The sequence below is a fragment of the Pseudophryne corroboree genome, unplaced genomic scaffold (genome assembly GCF_028390025.1).
Source record: "Pseudophryne corroboree isolate aPseCor3 unplaced genomic scaffold, aPseCor3.hap2 scaffold_213, whole genome shotgun sequence".
Classification (NCBI taxonomy): domain Eukaryota; kingdom Metazoa; phylum Chordata; class Amphibia; order Anura; family Myobatrachidae; genus Pseudophryne; species Pseudophryne corroboree.
This window is the reverse complement of record NW_026968774.1, coordinates 812,446-837,581: the sequence shown is the minus strand read 5'-3', so window position 1 is coordinate 837,581 and position 25,136 is coordinate 812,446. Positions and strand designations below refer to the sequence as shown.

At 46.1% G+C, this 25,136-nt stretch overlaps 27 non-coding genes across 27 annotated transcripts; 11 read left to right on the top strand and 16 right to left on the bottom strand.

The window, feature by feature from the left end:
- Nucleotides 1-119: 119 nt before the first annotated feature.
- On the bottom strand, nt 120-284 carry LOC135006510 (U1 spliceosomal RNA). Its single transcript, XR_010206701.1, has one exon. It is a non-coding gene; the product is annotated as a U1 spliceosomal RNA (small nuclear RNA).
- Nucleotides 285-954: 670 nt separating this feature from the next.
- On the bottom strand, nt 955-1,117 carry LOC135006425 (U1 spliceosomal RNA). Its single transcript, XR_010206625.1, has one exon. It is a non-coding gene; the product is annotated as a U1 spliceosomal RNA (small nuclear RNA).
- Nucleotides 1,118-1,269: 152 nt separating this feature from the next.
- LOC135006387 (U1 spliceosomal RNA) lies at nt 1,270-1,433 on the bottom strand. The gene has a single exon (XR_010206588.1). It is a non-coding gene; the product is annotated as a U1 spliceosomal RNA (small nuclear RNA).
- Nucleotides 1,434-2,405: 972 nt separating this feature from the next.
- On the bottom strand, nt 2,406-2,568 carry LOC135006371 (U1 spliceosomal RNA). Its single transcript, XR_010206573.1, has one exon. It is a non-coding gene; the product is annotated as a U1 spliceosomal RNA (small nuclear RNA).
- A 674-nt stretch (nt 2,569-3,242) lies between these two features.
- Nucleotides 3,243-3,405, bottom strand: LOC135006553 (U1 spliceosomal RNA). The gene has a single exon (XR_010206736.1). It is a non-coding gene; the product is annotated as a U1 spliceosomal RNA (small nuclear RNA).
- A 152-nt stretch (nt 3,406-3,557) lies between these two features.
- On the bottom strand, nt 3,558-3,721 carry LOC135006358 (U1 spliceosomal RNA). Its single transcript, XR_010206560.1, has one exon. It is a non-coding gene; the product is annotated as a U1 spliceosomal RNA (small nuclear RNA).
- A 671-nt stretch (nt 3,722-4,392) lies between these two features.
- LOC135006424 (U1 spliceosomal RNA) lies at nt 4,393-4,555 on the bottom strand. Its single transcript, XR_010206624.1, has one exon. It is a non-coding gene; the product is annotated as a U1 spliceosomal RNA (small nuclear RNA).
- A 152-nt stretch (nt 4,556-4,707) lies between these two features.
- Nucleotides 4,708-4,871, bottom strand: LOC135006513 (U1 spliceosomal RNA). Its single transcript, XR_010206704.1, has one exon. It is a non-coding gene; the product is annotated as a U1 spliceosomal RNA (small nuclear RNA).
- Nucleotides 4,872-5,545: 674 nt separating this feature from the next.
- On the bottom strand, nt 5,546-5,708 carry LOC135006526 (U1 spliceosomal RNA). The gene has a single exon (XR_010206716.1). It is a non-coding gene; the product is annotated as a U1 spliceosomal RNA (small nuclear RNA).
- A 152-nt stretch (nt 5,709-5,860) lies between these two features.
- Nucleotides 5,861-6,024, bottom strand: LOC135006353 (U1 spliceosomal RNA). The gene has a single exon (XR_010206556.1). It is a non-coding gene; the product is annotated as a U1 spliceosomal RNA (small nuclear RNA).
- A 671-nt stretch (nt 6,025-6,695) lies between these two features.
- On the bottom strand, nt 6,696-6,858 carry LOC135006423 (U1 spliceosomal RNA). The gene has a single exon (XR_010206623.1). It is a non-coding gene; the product is annotated as a U1 spliceosomal RNA (small nuclear RNA).
- A 152-nt stretch (nt 6,859-7,010) lies between these two features.
- Nucleotides 7,011-7,174, bottom strand: LOC135006502 (U1 spliceosomal RNA). Its single transcript, XR_010206695.1, has one exon. It is a non-coding gene; the product is annotated as a U1 spliceosomal RNA (small nuclear RNA).
- A 674-nt stretch (nt 7,175-7,848) lies between these two features.
- LOC135006525 (U1 spliceosomal RNA) lies at nt 7,849-8,011 on the bottom strand. Its single transcript, XR_010206715.1, has one exon. It is a non-coding gene; the product is annotated as a U1 spliceosomal RNA (small nuclear RNA).
- A 152-nt stretch (nt 8,012-8,163) lies between these two features.
- On the bottom strand, nt 8,164-8,327 carry LOC135006352 (U1 spliceosomal RNA). Its single transcript, XR_010206555.1, has one exon. It is a non-coding gene; the product is annotated as a U1 spliceosomal RNA (small nuclear RNA).
- A 143-nt stretch (nt 8,328-8,470) lies between these two features.
- LOC135006594 (U5 spliceosomal RNA) lies at nt 8,471-8,586 on the top strand. The gene has a single exon (XR_010206771.1). It is a non-coding gene; the product is annotated as a U5 spliceosomal RNA (small nuclear RNA).
- A 270-nt stretch (nt 8,587-8,856) lies between these two features.
- On the top strand, nt 8,857-8,973 carry LOC135006612 (U5 spliceosomal RNA). Its single transcript, XR_010206788.1, has one exon. It is a non-coding gene; the product is annotated as a U5 spliceosomal RNA (small nuclear RNA).
- A 286-nt stretch (nt 8,974-9,259) lies between these two features.
- Nucleotides 9,260-9,372, top strand: LOC135006607 (U5 spliceosomal RNA). Its single transcript, XR_010206784.1, has one exon. It is a non-coding gene; the product is annotated as a U5 spliceosomal RNA (small nuclear RNA).
- A 4,812-nt stretch (nt 9,373-14,184) lies between these two features.
- LOC135006617 (U1 spliceosomal RNA) lies at nt 14,185-14,347 on the bottom strand. Its single transcript, XR_010206793.1, has one exon. It is a non-coding gene; the product is annotated as a U1 spliceosomal RNA (small nuclear RNA).
- Nucleotides 14,348-14,491: 144 nt separating this feature from the next.
- Nucleotides 14,492-14,607, top strand: LOC135006580 (U5 spliceosomal RNA). Its single transcript, XR_010206758.1, has one exon. It is a non-coding gene; the product is annotated as a U5 spliceosomal RNA (small nuclear RNA).
- Nucleotides 14,608-14,877: 270 nt separating this feature from the next.
- Nucleotides 14,878-14,993, top strand: LOC135006598 (U5 spliceosomal RNA). The gene has a single exon (XR_010206775.1). It is a non-coding gene; the product is annotated as a U5 spliceosomal RNA (small nuclear RNA).
- Nucleotides 14,994-15,279: 286 nt separating this feature from the next.
- Nucleotides 15,280-15,395, top strand: LOC135006574 (U5 spliceosomal RNA). Its single transcript, XR_010206752.1, has one exon. It is a non-coding gene; the product is annotated as a U5 spliceosomal RNA (small nuclear RNA).
- A 275-nt stretch (nt 15,396-15,670) lies between these two features.
- Nucleotides 15,671-15,786, top strand: LOC135006605 (U5 spliceosomal RNA). Its single transcript, XR_010206782.1, has one exon. It is a non-coding gene; the product is annotated as a U5 spliceosomal RNA (small nuclear RNA).
- Nucleotides 15,787-22,417: 6,631 nt separating this feature from the next.
- On the bottom strand, nt 22,418-22,580 carry LOC135006616 (U1 spliceosomal RNA). Its single transcript, XR_010206792.1, has one exon. It is a non-coding gene; the product is annotated as a U1 spliceosomal RNA (small nuclear RNA).
- Nucleotides 22,581-22,724: 144 nt separating this feature from the next.
- LOC135006579 (U5 spliceosomal RNA) lies at nt 22,725-22,840 on the top strand. Its single transcript, XR_010206757.1, has one exon. It is a non-coding gene; the product is annotated as a U5 spliceosomal RNA (small nuclear RNA).
- Nucleotides 22,841-23,110: 270 nt separating this feature from the next.
- Nucleotides 23,111-23,226, top strand: LOC135006597 (U5 spliceosomal RNA). Its single transcript, XR_010206774.1, has one exon. It is a non-coding gene; the product is annotated as a U5 spliceosomal RNA (small nuclear RNA).
- Nucleotides 23,227-23,512: 286 nt separating this feature from the next.
- Nucleotides 23,513-23,628, top strand: LOC135006573 (U5 spliceosomal RNA). The gene has a single exon (XR_010206751.1). It is a non-coding gene; the product is annotated as a U5 spliceosomal RNA (small nuclear RNA).
- A 275-nt stretch (nt 23,629-23,903) lies between these two features.
- On the top strand, nt 23,904-24,019 carry LOC135006603 (U5 spliceosomal RNA). Its single transcript, XR_010206780.1, has one exon. It is a non-coding gene; the product is annotated as a U5 spliceosomal RNA (small nuclear RNA).
- Nucleotides 24,020-25,136: the final 1,117 nt, after the last annotated feature.

Here is a 25,136-nt window from a genome sequence, read left to right as displayed (position 1 = left end):
CTCGGGCACCCCCCTGTCAAGTGAAGGAGATCCAACTGAGGCAGCACAAGGAAACTCTCGAAAGAAGAACAAGGCTAGAGGAAGATCTGAAACAAAGAAATCTGACTTTTACCAGAGATCAGAGGAAAACACAAACACAGTCCCCCACTGCCAACAAATAAAGCAGTCACGTTTCCCACATTTGGGGAAATCACAGGGGTCAGCATACCCAGAATGCAATGAATGAACCTCACCCTGGGAGAGTAATCTTCATGACCATGGTATCTCCTATGCAAAATAAGTATGATTTGGGATAGGGCTGGGGAGGGCCGCTGCTCATGCACATCTCTGTCAAGTAAAGGAGATTCAACTGAGGCAGCACAAGGGAACTCTCATCTGGGGACAACAACTGCAGGGAGAACACATATTTTCAGATGAACATGGGAGGGCAGAAGGCTGCCTAATACTGAAGCACCCCCAAACAACAAACCAAATGCAACAACTAGTGCAAGCATTCCTGGGGGAAGTTCTGCAGAAGACGGATTTGCATACGGTGATGTCATCCAAGCAGTTGGTCAAAGTTGGCTTCAACCCTCATCTGCATATGAAAAGAGAAAAGGGGCGTGCAGGGCATGGCGGCCTTTTGCGGTGCTTGGATGACCCCTAGTTCGCATTAAACACCCCACCCTCCTTTGGTGTGGGGCTCATGTTGGCCATGCCCCATCCCCTGAAGCATTCAAGCTGATTTATTGCAGCAGCTGGGCACTGTAACAGCTCCAGAGCAGCTCTGAACGGCAAGTAAAAGGGTGTGGGCCCTGCAGCACTACCTGTAGTTTGCATTGTGCATTGGAAGGCACAAAGTAAGCAGACGGGAGAAGTCAGGATAGTGCGCAAGGGCATAGAAGGGAGCGGCTCAAGAAAAGAGAAGTTGAAACAGACAGCAAACTAGGCTGGAGAGAGACCTGAGACAAAGAGATCTGAATTATACGAGAGCCGACCAGGGGAAACACAAATTATGCAGTCAAGTTTCCCACATTTGGGGAAATCGCAGGAGCAGCACACCCAGAGTGCAATGGGTGAGCCTTGCCCTGGGAGAAGCACCTACATGATCATAGTATCTCACCTGCCAGGTAAGTAGAAGTTGGGCTAGAGCTGGGGAGGGTCGCTGCTCGGGTACCCCCCTGTCAAGTGAAGGAGATCCAACTGAGGCAGCACAAGGGAACTCTCGAAAGAAGAACAAGGCTAAAGGAAGATCTGAGACAAAGAAATCTGACTTTTACCAGAGCTGACCAGAGGAAAGCACAAACACAGTCCCCCACTACCACAAATAAAGCAGTCGAGTTTCCCACATTTGGGGAAATCACAGGGGTCAGCATACCCAGAATGCAATGAATGAACCTCACCGTGGGAGAACAATCTTCATGACCATGGTATCTCCTATGCAAAATAAGTATGATTTGGGATAGGGCTGGGGAGGGCCGCTGCTCAGGCACATCTCTGTCAAGTAAAGGAGATTCAACTGAGGCAGCACAAGGGAACTCTCATCTGGGGACAACAACTGCAGGGAGAACACATATTTTCAGATGAACATGGGAGGGCAGAAGGCTGCCTAATACTGAAGCACCCCCAAACAACAAACCAAATGCATCAACTAGTGCAAGCATTCCTGGGGGAAGGCCTGCAGCAGATGGATTTGCATACGGTGATGTCATCCAAGCAGTGGGTCAAAGTTGGCTTCAACCCTCGTCTGCATATGAAAAGAGAAAAGGGGCGTGCAGGGCATGGCGGCCTTTTGCGGCGCTTGGATGACCCCTAGTTCGCATTAAACACCTCCACCCTCCTTCGGTGTGGGGCTCATGTTGGCTATGCCCCAGCCCCTGAAGCATTCAAGCTGATTTCTTGCAGCAGCTGGGCACTGTAACAGCTCCAGAGCTGCTCTGTACGGCAAGTAAAAGGGTGTGGGACCTGCAGCACTACCTGTAGTTTGCATTGTGCATTGGAAGGCACAAAGTAAGCAGACAGGAGGAGAAGTCAGGATAGTGCACAAGGGTATAAAAGGGAGGGGCTCATGAAAAAAGAAGTGGAAACAGACAGCAAACTAGGCTGGAGAGAGACCTGAGACAAAGAGATCTGAATTATACGAGAGCCGACCAGGGGAAACACAAATTATGCAGTCAAGCTTCCCACATTTGGGGAAATCAGAGTGCAATGGGTGAGCCTTGCCCTGGGAGAAGCACCTTCATGATCATAGTATCTCACCTGGCAGGTAAGTAGGAGTTGGGCTAGAGCTGGGGAGGGTCGCTGCTCGGGCACCCCCCTGTCAAGTGAAAGAGATCCAACTGAGGCAGCACAAGGAAACTCTCGAAAGAAGAACAAGGCTAGAGGAAGATCTGAGACAAATAAATCTGACTTTTACCAGAGCTGACCAGAGGAAAGCACAAACACAGTCCCCCACTACCACAAATAATGCAGTCGAGTTTCCCACATTTGGGGAAATCACAGGGGCAGCATACCCAGAATGCAATGAATGAACCTCACCCTGGGAGAACAATCTTCATGACCATGGTATCTCCTATGCAAAATAAGTATGATTTGGGATAGGGCTGGGGAGGGCCGCTGCTCAGGCACATCTCTGTCAAGTAAAGGAGATTCAACTGAGGCAGCACAAGGGAACTCTCATCTGGGGACAACAACTGCAGGGAGAACACATATTTTCAGATGAACATGGGAGGGCAGAAGGCTGCCTAATACTGAAGCACCCCCAAACAACAAACCAAATGCAACAACTAGTGCAAGCATTCCTGGGGGAAGGCCTGCAGCAGATGGATTTGCATACGGTGATGTCATCCAAGCAGTGGGTCAAAGTTGGCTTCAACCCTCGTCTGCATATGAAAAGAGAAAAGGGGCGTGCAGGGCATGGCGGCCTTTTGCGGTGCTTGGATGACCCCTAGTTCACATTAAACACCTCCACCCTCCTTCGGTGTGGGGCTCATGTTGGCTGTGCCCCAGCCCCTGAAGCATTCAAGCTGATTTCTTGCAGTAGCTGGGCACTGTAACAGCTCCAGAGCTGCTCTGTACGGCAAGTAAAAGGGTGTGGGCCCTACAGCACTACCTGTAGTTTGTATTGTGCATTGGAAGGCACAAAGTAAGCAGACAGGAGGAGAAGTCAGGATAGTGCACAAGGGTATAAAAGGGAGGGGCTCATGAAAAAAGAAGTGGAAACAGACAGCAAACTAGGCTGGAGAGAGACCTGAGACAAAGAGATCTGAATTATACGAGAGCCGACCAGGGGAAACACAAATTATGCAGTCAAGCTTCCCACATTTGGGGAAATCGCAGGGGCACCACACCCAGAGTGCAATGGGTGAGCCTTGCCCTGGGAGAAGATCCTTCATGATCATAGTATCTCACCTGGCAAGTAAGTAGGAGTTGGGCTAGAGCTGGGGAGGGTCGCTGCTCGGGCACCCCCCTGTCAAGTTAAAGAGATCCAACTGAGGCAGCACAAGGGAACTCTCGAAAGAAGAACAAGGCTAGAGGAAGATCTGAGACAAAGAAATCTGACTTTTACCAGAGCTGTCCAGAGGAAAGCACAAACACAGTCCCCCACTACCACAAATAATGCAGTCGAGTTTCCCACATTTGGGGAAATCACAGGGGTCAGCATACCCAGAATGCAATGAATGAACCTCACCCTGGGAGAACAATCTTCATGACCATGGTATCGCCTATGCAAAATAAGTATGATTTGGGATAGGGTTGGGGAGGGCCGCTGCTCAGGCACATCTCTGTCAAGTAAAGGAGATTCAACTGAGGCAGCACAAGGGAACTCTCATCTGGGGACAACAACTGCAGGGAGAACACATATTTTCAGATAAACATGGGAGGGCAGAAGGCTGCCTAATACTGAAGCACCCCCAAACAACAAACCAAATGCAACAACTAGTACAAGCATTCCTGGGGGAAGGCCTGCAGCAGATGGATTTGCATATAGTGATGTCATCCAAGCAGTGGGTCAAAGTTGGCTTCAACCCTCGTCTGCATATGAAAAGAGAAAAGGGGCGTGCAGGGCATGGCGGCCTTTTGCGGCGCTTGGATGACCCCTAGTTCGCATTAAACACCTCCACCCTCCTTCGGTGTGGGGCTCATGTTGGCTATGCCCCAGCCCCTGAAGCATTCAAGCTGATTTCTTGCAGCAGCTGGGCACTGTAACAGCTCCAGAGCTGCTCTGAACGGCAAGTAAAAGGGTGTGGGCCCTGCAGCACTACCTGTAGTTTGCATTGTGCATTGGAAGGCACAAAGTAAGCAGACGGGAGAAGTCAGGATAGTGCGCAAGGGCATAGAAGGGAGCGGCTCAAGAAAAGAGAAGTTGAAACAGACAGCAAACTAGGCTGGAGAGAGACCTGAGACAAAGAGATCTGAATTATACGAGAGCCGACCAGGGGAAACACAAATTATGCAGTCAAGTTTCCCACATTTGGGGAAATCGCAGGAGCAGCACACCCAGAGTGCAATGGGTGAGCCTTGCCCTGGGAGAAGCACCTACATGATCATAGTATCTCACCTGCCAGGTAAGTAGAAGTTGGGCTAGAGCTGGGGAGGGTCGCTGCTCGGGTACCCCCCTGTCAAGTGAAGGAGATTCAACTGAGGCAGCACAAGGGAACTCTCGAAAGAAGAACAAGGCTAGAGGAAGATCTGAGACAAATAAATCTGACTTTTACCAGAGCTGACCAGAGGAAAGCACAAACACAGTCCCCCACTACCACAAATAATGCAGTCGAGTTTCCCACATTTGGGGAAATCACAGGGGTCAGCATACCCAGAATGCAATGAATGAACCTCACCCTGGGAGAACAATCTTCATGACCATGGTATCTCCTATGCAAAATAAGTATGATTTGGGATAGGGCTGGGGAGGGCCACTGCTCAGGCACATCTCTGTCAAGTAAAGGAGATTCAACTGAGGCAGCACAAGGGAACTCTCATCTGGGGACAACAACTGCAGGGAGAACACATATTTTCAGATGAACATGGGAGGGCAGAAGGCTGCCTAATAATGAAGCACCCCCAAACAACAAACCAAATGCAACAACTAGTGCAAGCATTCCTGGGGGAAGGCCTGCAGCAGATGGATTTGCATACGGTGATGTCATCCAAGCAGTGGGTCAAAGTTGGCTTCAACCCTCGTCTGCATATGAAAAGAGAAAAGGGGCGTGCAGGGCATAGCGGCCTTTTGCGGCGCTTGGATGACCCCTAGTTCGCATTAAACACCTCCACCCTCCTTCGGTGTGGGGCTCATGTTGGCTATGCCCCAGCCCCTGAAGCATTCAAGCTGATTTCTTGCAGCAGCTGGGCACTGTAACAGCTCCAGAGCTGCTCTGTACGGCAAGTAAAAGGGTGTGGGCCCTGCAGCACTACCTGTAGTTTGCATTGTGCATTGGAAGGCACAAAATAAGCAGACAAGAGGAGAAGTCAGGATAGTGCACAAGGGTATAAAAGGGAGGGGCTCATGAAAAAAGAAGTGGAAACAGACAGCAAACTAGGCTGGAGAGAGACCTGAGACAAAGAGATCTGAATTATACGAGAGCCGACCAGGGGAAACACAAATTATGCAGTCAAGCTTCCCACATTTGGGGAAATCGCAGGGGCACCACACCCAGAGTGCAATGGGTGAGCCTTGCCCTGGGAGAAGCACCTTCATGATCATAGTATCTCACCTGGCAGGTAAGTAGGAGTTGGGCTAGAGCTGGGGAGGGTCGCTACTCGGGCACCCCCCTGTCAAGTGAAAGAGATCCAACTTAGGCAGCACAAGGGAACTCTCGAAAGAAGAACAAGGCTAGAGGAAGATCTGAGACAAATAAATCTGACTTTTACCAGAGCTGACTAGAGGAAAGCACAAACACAGTCCCCCACTACCACAAATAATGCAGTCGAGTTTCCCACATTTGGGGAAATCACAGGGGTCAGCATACCCAGAATGCAATGAATGAACCTCACCCTGGGAGAACAATCTTCATGACCATGGTATCGCCTATGCAAAATAAGTATGATTTGGGATAGGGTTGGGGAGGGCCGCTGCTCAGGCACATCTCTGTCAAGTAAAGGAGATTCAACTGAGGCAGCACAAGGGAACTCTCATCTGGGGACAACAACTGCAGGGAGAACACATATTTTCAGATAAACATGGGAGGGCAGAAGGCTGCCTAATACTGAAGCACCCCCAAACAACAAACCAAATGCAACAACTAGTACAAGCATTCCTGGGGGAAGGCCTGCAGCAGATGGATTTGCATATAGTGATGTCATCCAAGCAGTGGGTCAAAGTTGGCTTCAACCCTCGTCTGCATATGAAAAGAGAAAAGGGGCGTGCAGGGCATGGCGGCCTTTTGCGGCGCTTGGATGACCCCTAGTTCGCATTAAACACCTCCACCCTCCTTCGGTGTGGGGCTCATGTTGGCTATGCCCCAGCCCCTGAAGCATTCAAGCTGATTTCTTGCAGCAGCTGGGCACTGTAACAGCTCCAGAGCTGCTCTGAACGGCAAGTAAAAGGGTGTGGGCCCTGCAGCACTACCTGTAGTTTGCATTGTGCATTGGAAGGCACAAAGTAAGCAGACGGGAGAAGTCAGGATAGTGCGCAAGGGCATAGAAGGGAGCGGCTCAAGAAAAGAGAAGTTGAAACAGACAGCAAACTAGGCTGGAGAGAGACCTGAGACAAAGAGATCTGAATTATACGAGAGCCGACCAGGGGAAACACAAATTATGCAGTCAAGTTTCCCACATTTGGGGAAATCGCAGGAGCAGCACACCCAGAGTGCAATGGGTGAGCCTTGCCCTGGGAGAAGCACCTACATGATCATAGTATCTCACCTGCCAGGTAAGTAGAAGTTGGGCTAGAGCTGGGGAGGGTCGCTGCTCGGGTACCCCCCTGTCAAGTGAAGGAGATTCAACTGAGGCAGCACAAGGGAACTCTCGAAAGAAGAACAAGGCTAGAGGAAGATCTGAGACAAATAAATCTGACTTTTACCAGAGCTGACCAGAGGAAAGCACAAACACAGTCCCCCACTACCACAAATAATGCAGTCGAGTTTCCCACATTTGGGGAAATCACAGGGGTCAGCATACCCAGAATGCAATGAATGAACCTCACCCTGGGAGAACAATCTTCATGACCATGGTATCTCCTATGCAAAATAAGTATGATTTGGGATAGGGCTGGGGAGGGCCACTGCTCAGGCACATCTCTGTCAAGTAAAGGAGATTCAACTGAGGCAGCACAAGGGAACTCTCATCTGGGGACAACAACTGCAGGGAGAACACATATTTTCAGATGAACATGGGAGGGCAGAAGGCTGCCTAATAATGAAGCACCCCCAAACAACAAACCAAATGCAACAACTAGTGCAAGCATTCCTGGGGGAAGGCCTGCAGCAGATGGATTTGCATACGGTGATGTCATCCAAGCAGTGGGTCAAAGTTGGCTTCAACCCTCGTCTGCATATGAAAAGAGAAAAGGGGCGTGCAGGGCATAGCGGCCTTTTGCGGCGCTTGGATGACCCCTAGTTCGCATTAAACACCTCCACCCTCCTTCGGTGTGGGGCTCATGTTGGCTATGCCCCAGCCCCTGAAGCATTCAAGCTGATTTCTTGCAGCAGCTGGGCACTGTAACAGCTCCAGAGCTGCTCTGTACGGCAAGTAAAAGGGTGTGGGCCCTGCAGCACTACCTGTAGTTTGCATTGTGCATTGGAAGGCACAAAATAAGCAGACAAGAGGAGAAGTCAGGATAGTGCACAAGGGTATAAAAGGGAGGGGCTCATGAAAAAAGAAGTGGAAACAGACAGCAAACTAGGCTGGAGAGAGACCTGAGACAAAGAGATCTGAATTATACGAGAGCCGACCAGGGGAAACACAAATTATGCAGTCAAGCTTCCCACATTTGGGGAAATCGCAGGGGCACCACACCCAGAGTGCAATGGGTGAGCCTTGCCCTGGGAGAAGCACCTTCATGATCATAGTATCTCACCTGGCAGGTAAGTAGGAGTTGGGCTAGAGCTGGGGAGGGTCGCTACTCGGGCACCCCCCTGTCAAGTGAAAGAGATCCAACTTAGGCAGCACAAGGGAACTCTCGAAAGAAGAACAAGGCTAGAGGAAGATCTGAGACAAATAAATCTGACTTTTACCAGAGCTGACTAGAGGAAAGCACAAACACAGTCCCCCACTACCACAAATAATGCAGTCGAGTTTCCCACATTTGGGGAAATCACAGGGGTCAGCATACCCAGAATGCAATGAATGAACCTCACCCTGGGAGAACAATCTTCATGACCATGGTATCGCCTATGCAAAATAAGTATGATTTGGGATAGGGCTGGGAGGGCCGCTGCTCAGGCACATCTCTGTCAAGTAAAGGAGATTCAGCTGAGGCAGCACAAGGGAACTCTCATCTGGGGACAACAACTGCAGGGAGAACACATATTTTCAGATAAAAATCTTGGTCATGCTCTGGTTTCTCTTCAGAATGAACAAATCTTTCGCCTCTTACTAAAGATTTCCGTGGAGAGGAGCAAAACCGAGTTTTATCTCAATTTTTGCATGCCCCATCTTTTTGGGGTTTCTTTTACCGGTTTAAAGATAGAATGAGTGTGCTTTAATGTAAGCTCATTTGCATAGAAATGACAGTAAATGTTTATTTATGTTCAAACAGAACTTTCTTGACCATGCTACTTGCTTTAAAGATCTGGGAGCACATGGAATACAGTACAAACCATGCTTATAGCAAGGAGAAGCCAGGTGAGAAATCTGCTTTCTTTCAAATTGGGCGCTCACTTTGATCTGAATGAGGACTGCTGGCACAGCACTCAGGCGACAGGTGGAATCTTGGTCATGCTCTGGTTTCTCTTCAGAATGAACAAATCTTTCGCCTTTTATTAAAGATTATCCGTGGAGAGGAGCAAAACTGAGTTTTATCTCAATTTTTGCATGCCCCATATTATTGGGGTTTCTTTTATCAGTTTAAAGACAGAACGAGTGTGCTTTCTTGTTAGCTTTAATGTAAGTTTATTTGCATAACAATGACAATAAATGTCTGTTTCTTTTCAAGCAGAACTTTCTTGACCATACTAATTGCTTGAAAGATCTGGGAGCACATGGAAAAGAGTACAAACCATGTTTATAGCAAGGGGAAGCCTGGTGAGAAATCTGCTTTCTTTCTTTCAAATTGGGTGCTCACTTTGAGCTGAATGAGGACTGCTGGCATGGCACTCAGGCGACAGGTGGAATCTTGGTCATGCTCTGGTTTCTCTTCAGAACGAACAAATCTTTCGCCTTTTACTAAAGATTTCCGTGGAGAGGAGCAAAACTGAGTTTTATCTCAATTTTTGCATGCCCCATATCATACCTCCCAACTGTCCCGATTTTCGCGGGACAGTCCCGTTTTTTGGGGACTGTCCCGCTGTCCCACCTGCGGGCCGCAGTGTCCCGCGGTGGGGAGGACAGTTGGGAGGCTCTGTCTGTCGCTGCCCTGCTTAGCAGAGCAGCGGTGAATAGTCGCTGTGCGCACAGCGTCTATTCACTGAAGTCAGAGGGAGAGGTGGCATGCCAGCGGCTCACAGAGCGCTGGGCATGCCCCCTCAGTGCCGAAAACGGGGGCGTGACTCGCGATCGCGGGTCCTCCCGCGAAGCCATGCCCCTTTTTACTTAGGCCACGCCCTTTTTGGGAGCGCGTGCGACTTCGCCGCGCGTGTGTCCCTCTTTGCGAGCCGACAAAGTTGGGAGGCATGCCCATATTATTGGGGTTTCTTTTATCAGTTTAAAGACAGAACGAGTGTGCTTTCTGGTTAGCTTTAATGTAAGTTTATTTGCATAACAATGACAGTAAATGTTTGTTTCTTTTCAAACAGAACTTTCTTGACCATGCTACTTGCTTGAAAGATCTGGGAGCACATGGAAAACAGTACAAACCATGCAGTATCACAAGAGCCTTTATTTGATCTTTCATGAAGATAGAGCAGAATTGAGGACACGTCAACAATTTCTGCCGAAGGTGGTTCATCTTTCCACATGGTGCCTTTGGCCACTGACACCTTCGTTGAGTCAAAGTCTCTGGCTGTGGTCAGAACTTTGAAAATTTATGTCACCAGAACGGTTCAGATTAGGAAAACAGAGGCTCTGTTTGTCCTGTATGCTCCCAACAGGATTGGGTGTCCTGCTTCCATGTAGACCATTATGCGCTGGATCTGTGGTAAGATTCAGCATGCTCATTCCATGGCAGGATTGCCGTTACTGAATTAGGTGAAGACCCATTCTACTAGAAAGGTGGGTTCATCCTGGGCAGCTGGTCGGGGAGTCTCGGCATTGCAACTTTGCCGAGCAGCTATTTAGTAAACACTTTTGCTAAGTTTTACAAGTTTGATACCTTGGCCGATGATAACTTCAAGTTGGGTCATTCGGTGCTGCAGAGTCGTACGCACTCTTCCACCCGTTCAAGAGCTTTGGTATAACCCCATGGTTCTTAATGTGACCCCAGCATCCTCTAGGTCGTATGAGAAAATAGGATTTTAATACCTACCGGTAAATCCTTTTCTCTTAGTCTGTAGAGGATGCTGGGCACCCGTCCCAGTCCATACTGTGTCTGCAGTTATTACTTGTGGTTATACACATGTTGTGTTATGGTTCTGGTCAGCTTTTTGCTGCAATTATTCATGCCGTTGGCTTGTGTTCTGTTGAATGCCACGTTCTGCGGCATGCTTAAGGTGTGAGCTGGTAAGATGCTCACCTTAGTTTAACAATAAATCCTTTCCTCGAAATGTCCGTCTCCATGGGCACAGTTCCTATAACTGGAGTCTGGAGGAGGGGCATAGAGGGAGGAGCCAGTTCACACCCTTTGACAGTCTTAAAGTGCCCATGTCTCTTGCGGATCCCGTCTATACCCCATGGTTCTTAATGTGACCCCAGCATCCTCTACGGACTAAGAGAAAAGGATGCCCTTGCGCACTATCCTGACTTCTACTCCCGTCTGCTTACTTTGTGCCTTCCAACGCACAATGCAAACTACAGGAGGTGCTGCAGGGCCCACACCCTTTTACTTGCCTTACAGAACAGCTCTGGAGCTGTTACAGTGCCCAGCTGCTGCAAGAAATCAGCTTGAATGCTTCAGGGGATGGGGCATGGCCAACATGAGCCCCACACCAAAGGAGGGTGGGGGTGTTTAATGAGAACTAGGGGTCATCCAAGCACTGCAAAAGGCCGCCATGCCCTGCACGCCCCTTTTCTCTTTTCATATGCAGATGAGGGTTCCAGCCAACTTTGGCCCACTGCTTGAATAACATCACTGTATGCAAATCCGTCTGCTGCAGACCTTCCCCCAGGAAGGCTTGTACTAGATGTTGCATATGGTTTGATATTTGATGGTGCTTCAGTATTAGGCAGCCTTCCGCCCTCCCATGTTCATCTGAAAAGATGTGGTCTCCCTGCAGTTGTTGTCCCCAGACGAGAGTTCCCTTGTGCTTCCTCAGTTGAATCTCCTTAACTTGACGGGGGAGGGGCTGCCCGAGCAGCCACCCTCCCCAGCCCTATCCCAACTCATACTTATTTTGCATATGAGATCTCTTGATCATGAAGATTGTTCTCACAGGGTGAGGTTCATCCATTATATTTTAAAATAGGAAGGTACAAATTACATATTTGAATTGCATTTATGTGCTGGATTCAAATGTCCCCCCCCCCCTTCCTTTCTCAATTGTGCCCGTCAGCAGCTATTCTAAGGTTGCTGCCAATGGGTGTGACACATTAATTTCTTCTGTGGGGTACACTGGACTCCACAAGGATTCACATTGGGGTGTAGAGTAGGATCTTGATCTGAGGCACAAACCGGCTCAAAGCTTTTGACTGTTCCCAAGATGCTCAGTGCATTCTCCTCTATAACCCCGCTTCCATGAACAGGGAGCTCAGTTTGTAGTTGGTGCCTTCAGTAGCAGGCCACTTAACAGGGGCCTGCCTCAGGCAGCCTATTCTTAGCTATAAATTTTGACAAGAAAAGAAGAACTTGTTTTATGAGAATCTACAAGGGCTGCAGCAGGCTAGGTCTAATAGACATCTTTACTGCAGCTTCATCACTCCCAGCGGCGCTGTATACTCCCGTGCCCTGGTTGCTGGGTCACTGCAGCGGAGGGTCCGGTTTCATCCTAAGGTCAGTCACACACACACCACCCTTCCGGATCACGAGGCCGCTGATGAAGGGGAGCGTGGCCGTAGGGGGTGGACCGTGTGCGCACTGGCGTGGACACTGATTACTGGGCAGCCGCTCCACTAGCCACCAGGTACAGTTAAGGAGCACAGGTCTGGGGGTTTTTCTCCTATATTAACCCAATTTTGTACTGCCCGCAGCGCATTGTGATAGGTAATAGGGCCTGATTCAGGTTGGATTGCAATCACAATAAGCGATCCAACTGCAAAAATTGCTAAGAGCATACGCATGTGCCTGCATTTTCTGCGGCACCCCGCAGAGAATGCGATCGCCTCTGCCTGTCAATCGGGGCGGGGGGGGATAGGTGGGTCAGCAACACTCCATTTCCAAGTCAGGGATGGAGCGGTGCGGGGGCAAGGCTTCAAAATGGGGTCTGCAACGGAGTAGACACAGGGGGCGTGGTCACAGCGGCTGTATGACATCACATTCAGCCGCTGTGATCACAAAAATGGTGGCGGCTTCCTGCGCGCACATACAGTCTGCACCAGCAGGAGGCTACACCATTTTTTATGATCACGCTGAACTGCAGTGCGACTGCAATTACAGCATGGTCAAGAAGGGAGGCGTCATGCTGGGTGGCCATGCCCTTTCACTGTGCAGGAGCCAGCACCGCTCACACACTAGTCCCCGGGTGCAGCCCCCAACCCCCGGGACACCCGGAGCAACAAAATGTAGATTCAGGCCACCAGGCCACGCCCCTACCTATGAAACCATGCCTCCTTTTTACCATTGCGCTGCTTATCTGCGCGCACTGCATTACAATCTCCCTCGCCACCTCTCTGGGTGTCACCAGTGATAGTGACACCTCTGCCATGCTTGTAGCAGCTGGTCCTAAGATCTACGCCTCAAGCCCTGAGTGTTTGCCCTTGTGACTTGTTGATCATCATAGCGAAGCAGATGCTTACAGAAAACTGCAGGGGCTTAGATTGAAAATAAAAAAATATATGGGTATAAGGTAGAGAGGAGCGGGTTCGGTTCTCCGAGAACCGAATTCCCCACGAACTCCACGTTGTTTACACTGGTCCGAGGCAGGCTCGGTTGTTCCCGCCTGACTCGCAAAACCTGAACAAGGGAAAATGTCATCATCCCGCTGTCGGATTCTCGCGAGATTCGGATTCCATATAAAGAGCTGCGCGTTGCCGCCATTTTTACTCGTGCATTGAAGAGAGAGCGGAATGGACGTGGCTATGTTCTCTCAGTGGAAATCTCAATATCAGTGCTCAGTATCAGTGGTTACTTATTGCTGCTCAGTAATACTAGTAGTGTGTCTCTCCTGCTCAGTGTCAGTTCTCAGTAGTATCCTCATCAGTGCTCAGTATCACTGCTCATTGTCTTGTGCTGCATTGTGGTGCTCAGCATACTACAGTACATTACTAATAGTCCAGTGCTGCATCTTGCTGCTCAGTGTCAGTTCTAGTATCCTCATCAGTGCTCACTATCACTGTTCATTGCATTTTGGTTTTCTGTATACTACAGTAACATAGTAATATAGTAACATATAGTAACATAGTTTTTGAGGTTGAATAGAGGCAAATTGCCCATCGTGTTCAACCTGTTTTAAGTTGTGATGATTCTACATACTTGCTGAATAATGTTTTATGACTAGTTAGCTACTATAACTCATGTTACCCCCGGATTAACCATGTTGATATTTTAAGTATTATAACCTTAGATAGCTTTTTCATTCAGAAATGTATCCATTCCTTTTTTAAATCCAATTACAGAGTCCGCCATTACCACCTTCCCTGGCAGGGAATTCCACATCCTGATTGCCCTAACAGTGAAGATCATAGTATCTCACCTGGCAGGTAAGTAGGAGTTGGGCTAGAGCTGTGGAGGATTGCTGCTCGGGCACCCCCTGTCAAGTGAAGGAGATCCAACTGAGGCAGCACAAGGGAACTCTCGAAAGAAGAACAAGGCTAGAGGAAGATCTGAGACAAAGAAATCTGACTTTTACCAGAGCTGACCAGAGGAAAGCACAAACACAGTCCCCCACTACCACAAATAATGCAGTCGAGTTTCCCACATTGGGGAAATCACAGGGGTCAGCATACCCAGAATGCAATGAATGAACCTCACCCTGGGAGAACAATCTTCATGACCATGGTATCTCCTATGCAAAATAAGTATGATTTGGGATAGGGCTGGGGAGGGCCGCTGCTCAGGCACATCTCTGTCAAGTAAAGGAGATTCAACTGAGGCAGCACAAGGGAACTCTCATCTGGGGACAACAACTGCAGGGAGAACACATATTTTCAGATGAAAATCTTGGTCATGCTCTGGCTTCTCTTCAGAACGAACAAATCTTTCGCCTTTTACTAAAGATTTCCGTGGAGAGGAGCAAAACTGAGTTTTACCTCAATTTTTGCATGCCCCATCTTTTTGGATTTTCTTTTATCGGTTTAAAGATAGAATGAGTGTGCTTTAATGAAAGCTCATTTGCATAGAAATTACAGTAAATGTTTGTTTCTTTTCAAACAGAACTTTCTTGACCATGCTACTTGCTTGAAAGATCTGGGAGCACATGGAATACAGTACAAACCATGCTTATAGCAAGGAGAAGCCAGGTGAGAAATCTGCTTTCTTTCAAATTGGGCGCTCACTTTGATCTGAATGAGGACTGCTGGCATGGCACTCAGGCGACAGGTGGAATCTTGGTCATGCTCTGGTTTCTCTTCAGAATGAACAAATCTTTCGCCATTTATTAAAGATTTCCGTGGAGAGGAGCAAAACTGAGTTTTATCTCAATTTTTGCATGCCCCATATTATTGGGGTTTCTTTTATCAGTTTAAGGACAGAATGAGTGTGCTTTCTTGTTGGCTTTAATGTAAGTTTATTTGTATAACAATGACAGTAAATGTCTGTTTCTTTTCAAACAGAACTTTCTTGACCATGCTACTTGCTTGAAAGATCTGGGAGCACATGGAAAAGAGTACAAACCATGCTTATAGCAAGGGGAAGCCTGGTGAGAAATCTGCTTTCTTTCTTTCAAATTGGGTGCTCACTTTGAGCTGAATGAGGACTGCTGGCATGGCACTCAGGCGACAGGTGGAATCTTGGTCATGCTCTGGTTTCTCTTCAGAACGAACAAATCTTTCGCCTTTTACTAAAGATTTCCGTGGAGAGGAGCAAAACTGAGTTTTATCTCAAATTTTGCATTCCCCATCTTATTGGGGTTTTATTTTATCTGTTTAAAGATAGAACGAGTGTGCTTTAATGTAAGCTCATTTGCATAGAAATGACAGTAAATGTTTGTTTCTTTTCAAACAGAACTTTCTTGACTATACTAATTGCTTGAAAGATCTGGGAACACATGGAAAAGAGTACAAACCATGTTTATAGCTAGGGGAAGCCTGGTGAGAAATCTGCTATCTTTCTTTCAAATTGGGTGCTCACTTTGAGCTCAATGAGAACTGCTGGCATGGCACTCAGGCGACAGGTGGAATCTTGGTCATGCTCTGGTTTCTCTTCAGAACTAACAAATATTTCGCCTTTTATTAAAGATTTCCGTGGAGAGGAGCAAAACTGAGTTTTATCTCAATTTTTGCATGCCCCATATTATTGGGGTTTCTTTTATCAGTTTAAAGACAGAACGAGTGTGCTTTCTTGTTAGCTTTAATGTAAGTTGCCATAGATGCAGTGAAACACACGTGTAGGGCACGGCGTGTCCGCGTGTATTTGACTCATGTGAAATGTTATAAAACAAAAATATATGATTATGATGTTAGCTGTTAGTCTCCACTAATAGGGAATAGAAGCTGAGCTATAAGAAAGGAATACACTAGATATGATGTCACTTAGCAGATACAATGTCTAAAGTGCATACAGATAGCTACTAATAACTCTTGATAAGAAAGTATATCAGTGTGGGTATATTTATATGATGGGATATTGGGACTAGTGAATATATATCACTCCTGCTGTCCAGATTGGCAATAACCAGACAATTATGATAAGAGTAGAGATGTCACATGGGCTGCTATAGATATTAATTTAATGCTGTATGTGTCATTTGTTACAAATGGATACATTTTCTATGAGTCAGCCTAGCAGCTGCATGTTCTAACAGAACACTATCCTCACACAGAATCTGCTAACCTTGAGATAACTAAATGACAGTGTGTAACAGTCTCTTTACTATAAGACTGTTACAAAGTAATATATATATTTGAAGTCAGTCTAGCAGCTGTGTGTTCCAGCAGTTTATAAGACAAAGAAAATCTCCTATTGTGGAATCTAGACACATGGGACTGCTGGCCTGTGTCATACTATTTCTATGTAATACCAGTAACATGTATATAACTGTTACATAATTGTTACAAATGGATAAATCTTTGAGTCAGCCTAGCAGCTGCATGTCCTAACAGGACACCATAAATCCTTTACAGTGTAACAAATTGATTGGTAACACTTAAAGGCTGGAGAGCAGTTATATGCCTTACTAGCATACTCAATATACCACATTATTACACCAGTTACCACGATTATTGACAGCGCATTTGATATATTATATTACCCTCACACTGAGTCTGTTTACCTTTAGATAACTAAGTGACCGAATATGTAACAGTTTCTCTATCATAAGACTGTTACAAAGTGAGATAGATATATTTGGAAGTCAGTCAAACAGCTGTGTGTTTCAGCGGTTTATAAGAAAATTCCTCATTGTGGAATCTGGACCACTAAGGGTTATTATATATATAGCACATGGAATTGCCACATCTCCCTATATGATAATTTCATTACACTGTAACATAATAAGAATTAACTCTTTAACAGTGTAAATAGAGAGTAATGAATCTCTGACACATGGAATATATTATTTCTTAGATGAATTGGATAAACCATTATGACAGACACTTTGCTTCCTAATAAGAATTGAGGTGGCTATACCTCTAAGGAAAGCATTATTGCCTACGCCTAGATCAGATTAAATAAGATCTGGCTGAATATATGAAGGAAGGTTGCTATTTATATGAGAATTGGAATTGCTATATTCCTTAAGGCAACCCCACCGATTGATATATGTTGTCAATTAAGTATATCTGAACGGCTATATCTGGACCAGATTTAATAAGATCTGGCTGATTATATGAAGGAGGGCTGCTATTTATATTGGAATTGCCATATTCCTTAAGGCAACCGCACCTGTTGGTATATCTCGCCAATTAACTATATCTAAACAGCTAAATTAAAGCTATTCATCATTTTTTTAGTTTGGATATTAATAAATATGATCTTTCCATGATGCATAGAGATTTCCCTATCAAGTGATTCCTTATCCGATATAGAAAGCTATCCCCCTGTGGTATTGAATTTAGGAATATAGTCTTAGGGGACACAGAGAAATAAGTGATCCCCATCTACCTAAGCACCCCACAAATTGGAGGTTAGCTTACCGGTTATACTCAATCACCCCCACAAATTCGCCAATGGGGATGGCTTCCCGGGAGGTAACCCCTATTGAGTGAAGGGAGTATATAGGATACGACCCAGTGGTACCTGACGACATAGATACTAACAGCTATTTAATAACATTACGCTAGAAAGTGATTATTAGCAACATATATATCTATATAAACAACCCCGCCAGGGTTGTGCCTTCAAAAATAATCACACACGGACACGCTTTTTAAACCTTTTTTTCACATCTCTTTATTCTTCTTATGCACATGTATGTTAGTTCTGTGATTTTAACCTTTATGTTTCACTGCAGTTTGGGATAATAATATTAATATTTATCCAATTTTAAAACATACTTAATAAAGGTTATATTTTATGATTCATTCATTCTGTCCAGTGCGTCAACAGTGCAGATTTCTTCTTGTTTTTTCTCCCAAATTCTATAACAATGACAGTAAATGTTGTTTCTTTTCAAACAGAACTTTCTTGACCATGCTACTTGCTTGAAAGATCTGGGAGCACATGGAAAACAGTACAAACCATGCAGTATCACAAGAGCCTTTATTTGATCTTTCATGAAGATAGAGCAGAATTGAGGACACGTCAACAATTTCTGCCGAAGGTGGTTCATCTTTCCACATGGTGCCTTTGGCCACTGACACCTTCGTTGAGTCAAAGTCTCTGGCTGTGGTCAGAACTTTGAAAATTTATGTCACCAGAACGGTTCAGATTAGGAAAACAGAGGCTCTGTTTGTCCTGTATGCTCCCAACAGGATTGGGTGTCCTGCTTCCATGTAGACCATTATGCGCTGGATCTGTGGTAAGATTCAGCATGCTCATTCCATGGCAGGATTGCCGTTACTGAATTAGGTGAAGACCCATTCTACTAGAAAGGTGGGTTCATCCTGGGCAGCTGGTCGGGGAGTCTCGGCATTGCAACTTTGCCGAGCAGCTATTTAGTAAACACTTTTGCTAAGTTTTACAAGTTTGATACCTTGGCTGATGATAACCTCAAGTTGGGTCATTCGGTGCTGCAGAGTCGTACGCACTCTCCCACCCGTTCAAGAGCTTTGGTATAACCCCATGGTTCTTAATGTGACCCCAGCATCCTCTAGGTCGTATGAGAAAATAGGATTTTAATACCTACCGGTAAATCCTTTTCTCTTAGTCCGTAGAGGATGCTGGGCACCCGTCCCAGTCCATACTGTGTCTGCAGTTATTACTTGTGGTTATACACATGTTATGTTATGGTTCTGGTCAGCTTTTTGCTGCAATTGTTCATGCCGTTGGCTTGTGTTCTGTTGAATGCCACGTTCTGCGGCATGCTTAAGGTGTGAGCTGGTAAGATGCTCACCTTAGTTTAACAATAAATCCTTTCCTCGAAATGTCCGTCTCCCTGGGCACAGTTCCTATAACTGGAGTCTGGAGGAGGGGCATAGAGGGAGGAGCCAGTTCACACCCTTTGAAAGTCTTAAAGTGCCCATGTCTCTTGCGGATCCCGTCTATACCCCATGGTTCTTAATGTGACCCCAGCATCCTCTACGGACTAAGAGAAAAGGATGCCCTTGCGCACTATCCTGACTTCTCCTCCCGTCTGCTTACTTTGTGCCTTCCAACGCACAATGCGAACTACAGGTGGTGCTGCAGGGCCCACACCCTTTTACTTGCCTTACAGAACAGCTCTGGAGCTGTTACAGTGCCCAGCTGCTGCAAGAAATCAGCTTGAATGCTTCAGGGGATGGGGCATGGCCAACATGAGCCCCACACCAAAGGAGGGTGGGGGTGTTTAATGCGAACTAGGGGTCATCCAAGCACCGCAAAAGGCCGCCATGCCCTGCATGCCCCTTTTCTCTTTTCATATGCAGATGAGGGTTCCAGCCAACTTTGGCCCACATCTTGGATGACATCACCGTATGCAAATCCGTCTTCTGCAGACCTTCCCCCAGGAATGCTTGTACTAGTTGTTGCATATGGTTTGATATTTGATGGTGCTTCAATATTAGGCAGCCTTCCACCCTCCCATGTTCATCTGAACAGATGTGGTCTCCCTGCAGTTGTTGTCCCCAGACGAGAGTTCCCTTGTGCGTCCTCAGTTGAATCTCCTTAACTTGACGGGGGAGGGGCTGCCCGAGCAGCCACCCTCCCCAGCCCTATCCCAACTCATACTTATTTTGCATATGAGATCTCTTGATCACGAAGATTGTTCTCACAGGGTGAGGTTCATCCATTATATTTTAAAATAGGAAGGTACAAATTACATATTTGAATTGCATCTATGTGCTGGATTCAAATGTCCCCCCCCCCCCCCCCTTCCTTTCTCAATTGTGCCCGTCAGCAGCTATTCTAAGGTTGCTGCCAATGGGTGTGACACATTAATTTCTTCTGTGGGGTACACTGGACTCCACAAGGATTCACATTGGGGTGTAGAGTAGGATCTTGATCTGAGGCACCAACCGGCTCAAAGCTTTTGACTGTTCCCAAGATGCTCAGCGCATCCTCCTCTATAACCCCGCTTCCATGAACAGGGAGCTCAGTTTGTAGTTGGTGCCTTCAGTAGCAGGCCACTTAACAGGGGCCTGCCTCAGGCAGCCTATTCTTAGCTATTAATTTTGACAAGAAAAGAAGAACTTGTTTTATGAGAATCTACAAGGGCTGCAGCAGGCTAGGTCTAATAGACATCTTTACTGCAGCTTCATCACTCCCAGCGGCGCTGTATACTCCCGTGCCCTGGTTGCTGGGTCACTGCAGCGGAGGCTCCAGTTTCTTCCTAAGGTCAGTCACACACACACCGCCCTTCCGGATCACGAGGCCGCTGATGAAGGGGAGCGTGGCCGTAGGGGGTGGACCGTGTGCGCACTGGCGTGGACACTGATTACTGGGCAGCCGCTCCACTAGCCACCAGGTACAGTTAAGGAGCACAGGTCTGGGAGTTTTACTCCTATATTAACCCAATTTTGTACTGCCCGCAGCGCATTGTGATAGGTAATAGGGCCTGATTCAGGTTGGAATGCAATCACAATAAGCGATCCAACTGCAAAAATTGCTAACAGCATACGCATGTGCCTGCATTTTCTGCGGCACCCCGCAGAGAATGCGATCGCCTCTGCCTGTCAATCGGGGCGGGGGGGGGAGAGGGGGGTCAGCAACACTCCATTTCCAAGTCAGGGATGGAGCAGTGCGGGGGCAAGGCTTCAAAATGGGGTCTGCAACGGAGGAGACACAGGGGGCGTGGTCACAGCGGCTGTATGACATCACATTCAGCCGCTGTGATCACAAAAATGGTGGCGGCTTCCTGCGCGCACATACAGTCTGCACCAGCAGGAGGCTACACCATTTTTTATGATCACGCTGAACTGCAGTGCGACTGCAATTACAGCATGGTCAAGAATGGAGGCGTCATGCTGGGTGGCCATGCCCTGTCACTGTGCAGGAGCCAGCACCGCACACACACTAGTCCCCGGGTGCAGCCCCCAACCCCCGGGACACCCGGAGCAACAAAATGTAGATTCAGGCCACCAGGCCACGCCCCTACCTATGAAACCATGCCTCCTTTTTACCATTGCGCTGCTTATCTGCGCGCACTGCATTACAATCTCCTTCGCCACCTCTCTGGGTGTCACCAGTGATAGTGACACCTCTGCCATGCTTGTAGCAGCTGGTCCTAAGATCTACGCCTCAAGCCCTGAGTGTTTGCCCTTGTGACTTGTTGATCATCATAGCGAAGCAGATGCTTACAGAAAACTGCAGGGGCTTAGATTGAAAATAAAAAAATTGATGGGTATAAGGTAGAGAGGAGCGGGTTCGGTTCTCCGAGAACCGAATTCCCGACGAACTCCACGTGGTTTACACTGGTCCGAGGCAGGCTCGGTTGTTCCCGCCTGACTCGGAAAACCTGAACAAGGGAAAATGTCATCATCCCGCTGTCGGATTCTCTCGAGATTCGGATTCCATATAAAGAGCTGCGCGTTGCCGCCATTTTTACTTGTGCATTGAAGAGAGAGCGGAGAGGACGTGGCTATGTTCTCTCAGTGGAAATCTCAATATCAGTGCTCAGTATCAGTGGTTACTTATTGCTGCTCAGTAATACTAGTAGTGTGTCTCTCCTGCTCAGTGTCAGTTCTCAGTAGTATCCTCATCAGTGCTCAGTATCACTGCTCATTGTCTTGTGCTGCATTGTGGTGCTCAGCATACTACAGTACATTACTAATAGTCCAGTGCTGCATCTTGCTGCTCAGTGTCAGTTCTAGTATCCTCATCAGTGCTCACTATCACTGCTCATTACATTGTGGTGTTCTGTATACTACAGTAACATAGTAATATAGTAACATATAGTAACATAGTTTTTGAGGTTGAATAGAGGCAAATTGCCCATCGTGTTCAACCTGTTTTAAGTTGTGATGATTCTACATACTTGCTGAATAATGTTTTATGACTAGTTAGCTACTATAACTCATGTTACCCCCGGATTAACCATGTTGATATTTTAAGTATTATAACCTTAGATAGCTTTTTCATTCAGAAATGTATCCATTCCTTTTTTAAATCCAATTACAGAGTCCGCCATTACCACCTTCCCTGGCAGGGAATTCCACATCCTGATTGCCCTAACAGTGAAGATCATAGTATCTCACCTGGCAGGTAAGTAGGAGTTGGGCTAGAGCTGTGGAGGATTGCTGCTCGGGCACCCCCTGTCAAGTGAAGGAGATCCAACTGAGGCAGCACAAGGGAACTCTCGAAAGAAGAACAAGGCTAGAGGAAGATCTGAGACAAAGAAATCTGACTTTTACCAGAGCTGACCAGAGGAAAGCACAAACACAGTCCCCCACTACCACAAATAATGCAGTCGAGTTTCCCACATTGGGGAAATCACAGGGGTCAGCATACCCAGAATGCAATGAATGAACCTCACCCTGGGAGAACAATCTTCATGACCATGGTATCTCCTATGCAAAATAAGTATGATTTGGGATAGGGCTGGGGAGGGCCGCTGCTCAGGCACATCTCTGTCAAGTAAAGGAGATTCAACTGAGGCAGCACAAGGGAACTCTCATCTGGGGACAACAACTGCAGGGAGAACACATATTTTCAGATGAAAATCTTGGTCATGCTCTGGCTTCTCTTCAGAACGAACAAATCTTTCGCCTTTTACTAAAGATTTCCGTGGAGAGGAGCAAAACTGAGTTTTACCTCAATTTTTGCATGCCCCATCTTTTTGGATTTTCTTTTATCGGTTTAAAGATAGAATGAGTGTGCTTTAATGAAAGCTCATTTGCATAGAAATTACAGTAAATGTTTGTTTCTTTTCAAACAGAACTTTCTTGACCATGCTACTTGCTTGAAAGATCTGGGAGCACATGGAATACAGTACAAACCATGCTTATAGCAAGGAGAAGCCAGGTGAGAAATCTGCTTTCTTTCAAATTGGGCGCTCACTTTGATCTGAATGAGGACTGCTGGCATGGCACTCAGGCGACAGGTGGAATCTTGGTCATGCTCTGGTTTCTCTTCAGAATGAACAAATCTTTCGCCATTTATTAAAGATTTCCGTGGAGAGGAGCAAAACTGAGTTTTATTTCAATTTTTGCATGCCCCATATTATTGGGGTTTCTTTTATCAGTTTAAGGACAGAATGAGTGTGCTTTCTTGTTGGCTTTAATGTAAGTTTATTTGTATAACAATGACAGTAAATGTCTGTTTCTTTTCAAACAGAACTTTCTTGACCATGCTACTTGCTTGAAAGATCTGGGAGCACATGGAAAAGAGTACAAACCATGCTTATAGCAAGGGGAAGCCTGGTGAGAAATCTGCTTTCTTTCTTTCAAATTGGGTGCTCACTTTGAGCTGAATGAGGACTGCTGGCATGGCACTCAGGCGACAGGTGGAATCTTGGTCATGCTCTGGTTTCTCTTCAGAACGAACAAATCTTTCGCCTTTTACTAAAGATTTCCGTGGAGAGGAGCAAAACTGAGTTTTATCTCAAATTTTGCATTCCCCATCTTATTGGGGTTTTATTTTATCTGTTTAAAGATAGAACGAGTGTGCTTTAATGTAAGCTCATTTGCATAGAAATGACAGTAAATGTTTGTTTCTTTTCAAACAGAACTTTCTTGACTATACTAATTGCTTGAAAGATCTGGGAACACATGGAAAAGAGTACAAACCATGTTTATAGCTAGGGGAAGCCTGGTGAGAAATCTGCTATCTTTCTTTCAAATTGGGTGCTCACTTTGAGCTCAATGAGAACTGCTGGCATGGCACTCAGGCGACAGGTGGAATCTTGGTCATGCTCTGGTTTCTCTTCAGAACTAACAAATATTTCGCCTTTTATTAAAGATTTCCGTGGAGAGGAGCAAAACTGAGTTTTATCTCAATTTTTGCATGCCCCATATTATTGGGGTTTCTTTTATCAGTTTAAAGACAGAACGAGTGTGCTTTCTTGTTAGCTTTAATGTAAGTTGCCATAGATGCAGTGAAACACACGTGTAGGGCACGGCGTGTCCGCGTGTATTTGACTCATGTGAAATGTTATAAAACAAAAATATATGATTATGATGTTAGCTGTTAGTCTCCACTAATAGGGAATAGAAGCTGAGCTATAAGAAAGGAATACACTAGATATGATGTCACTTAGCAGATACAATGTCTAAGTGCATACAGATAGCTACTAATAACTCTTGATAAGAAAGTATATCAGTGTGGGTATATTTATATGATGGGATATTGGGACTAGTGAATATATATCACTCCTGCTGTCCAGATTGGCAATAACCAGACAATTATGATAAGAGTAGAGATGTCACATGGGCTGCTATAGATATTAATTTAATGCTGTATGTGTCATTTGTTACAAATGGATACATTTTCTATGAGTCAGCCTAGCAGCTGCATGTTCTAACAGAACACTATCCTCACACAGAATCTGCTAACCTTGAGATAACTAAATGACAGTGTGTAACAGTCTCTTTACTATAAGACTGTTACAAAGTAATATATATATTTGAAGTCAGTCTAGCAGCTGTGTGTTCCAGCAGTTTATAAGACAAAGAAAATCTCCTATTGTGGAATCTAGACACATGGGACTGCTGGCCTGTGTCATACTATTTCTATGTAATACCAGTAACATGTATATAACTGTTACATAATTGTTACAAATGGATAAATCTTTGAGTCAGCCTAGCAGCTGCATGTCCTAACAGGACACCATAAATCCTTTACAGTGTAACAAATTGATTGGTAACACTTAAAGGCTGGAGAGCAGTTATATGCCTTACTAGCATACTCAATATACCACATTATTACACCAGTTACCACGATTATTGACAGCGCATTTGATATATTATATTACCCTCACACTGAGTCTGTTTACCTTTAGATAACTAAGTGACCGAATATGTAACAGTTTCTCTATCATAAGACTGTTACAAAGTGAGATAGATATATTTGGAAGTCAGTCAAACAGCTGTGTGTTTCAGCGGTTTATAAGAAAATTCCTCATTGTGGAATCTGGACCACTAAG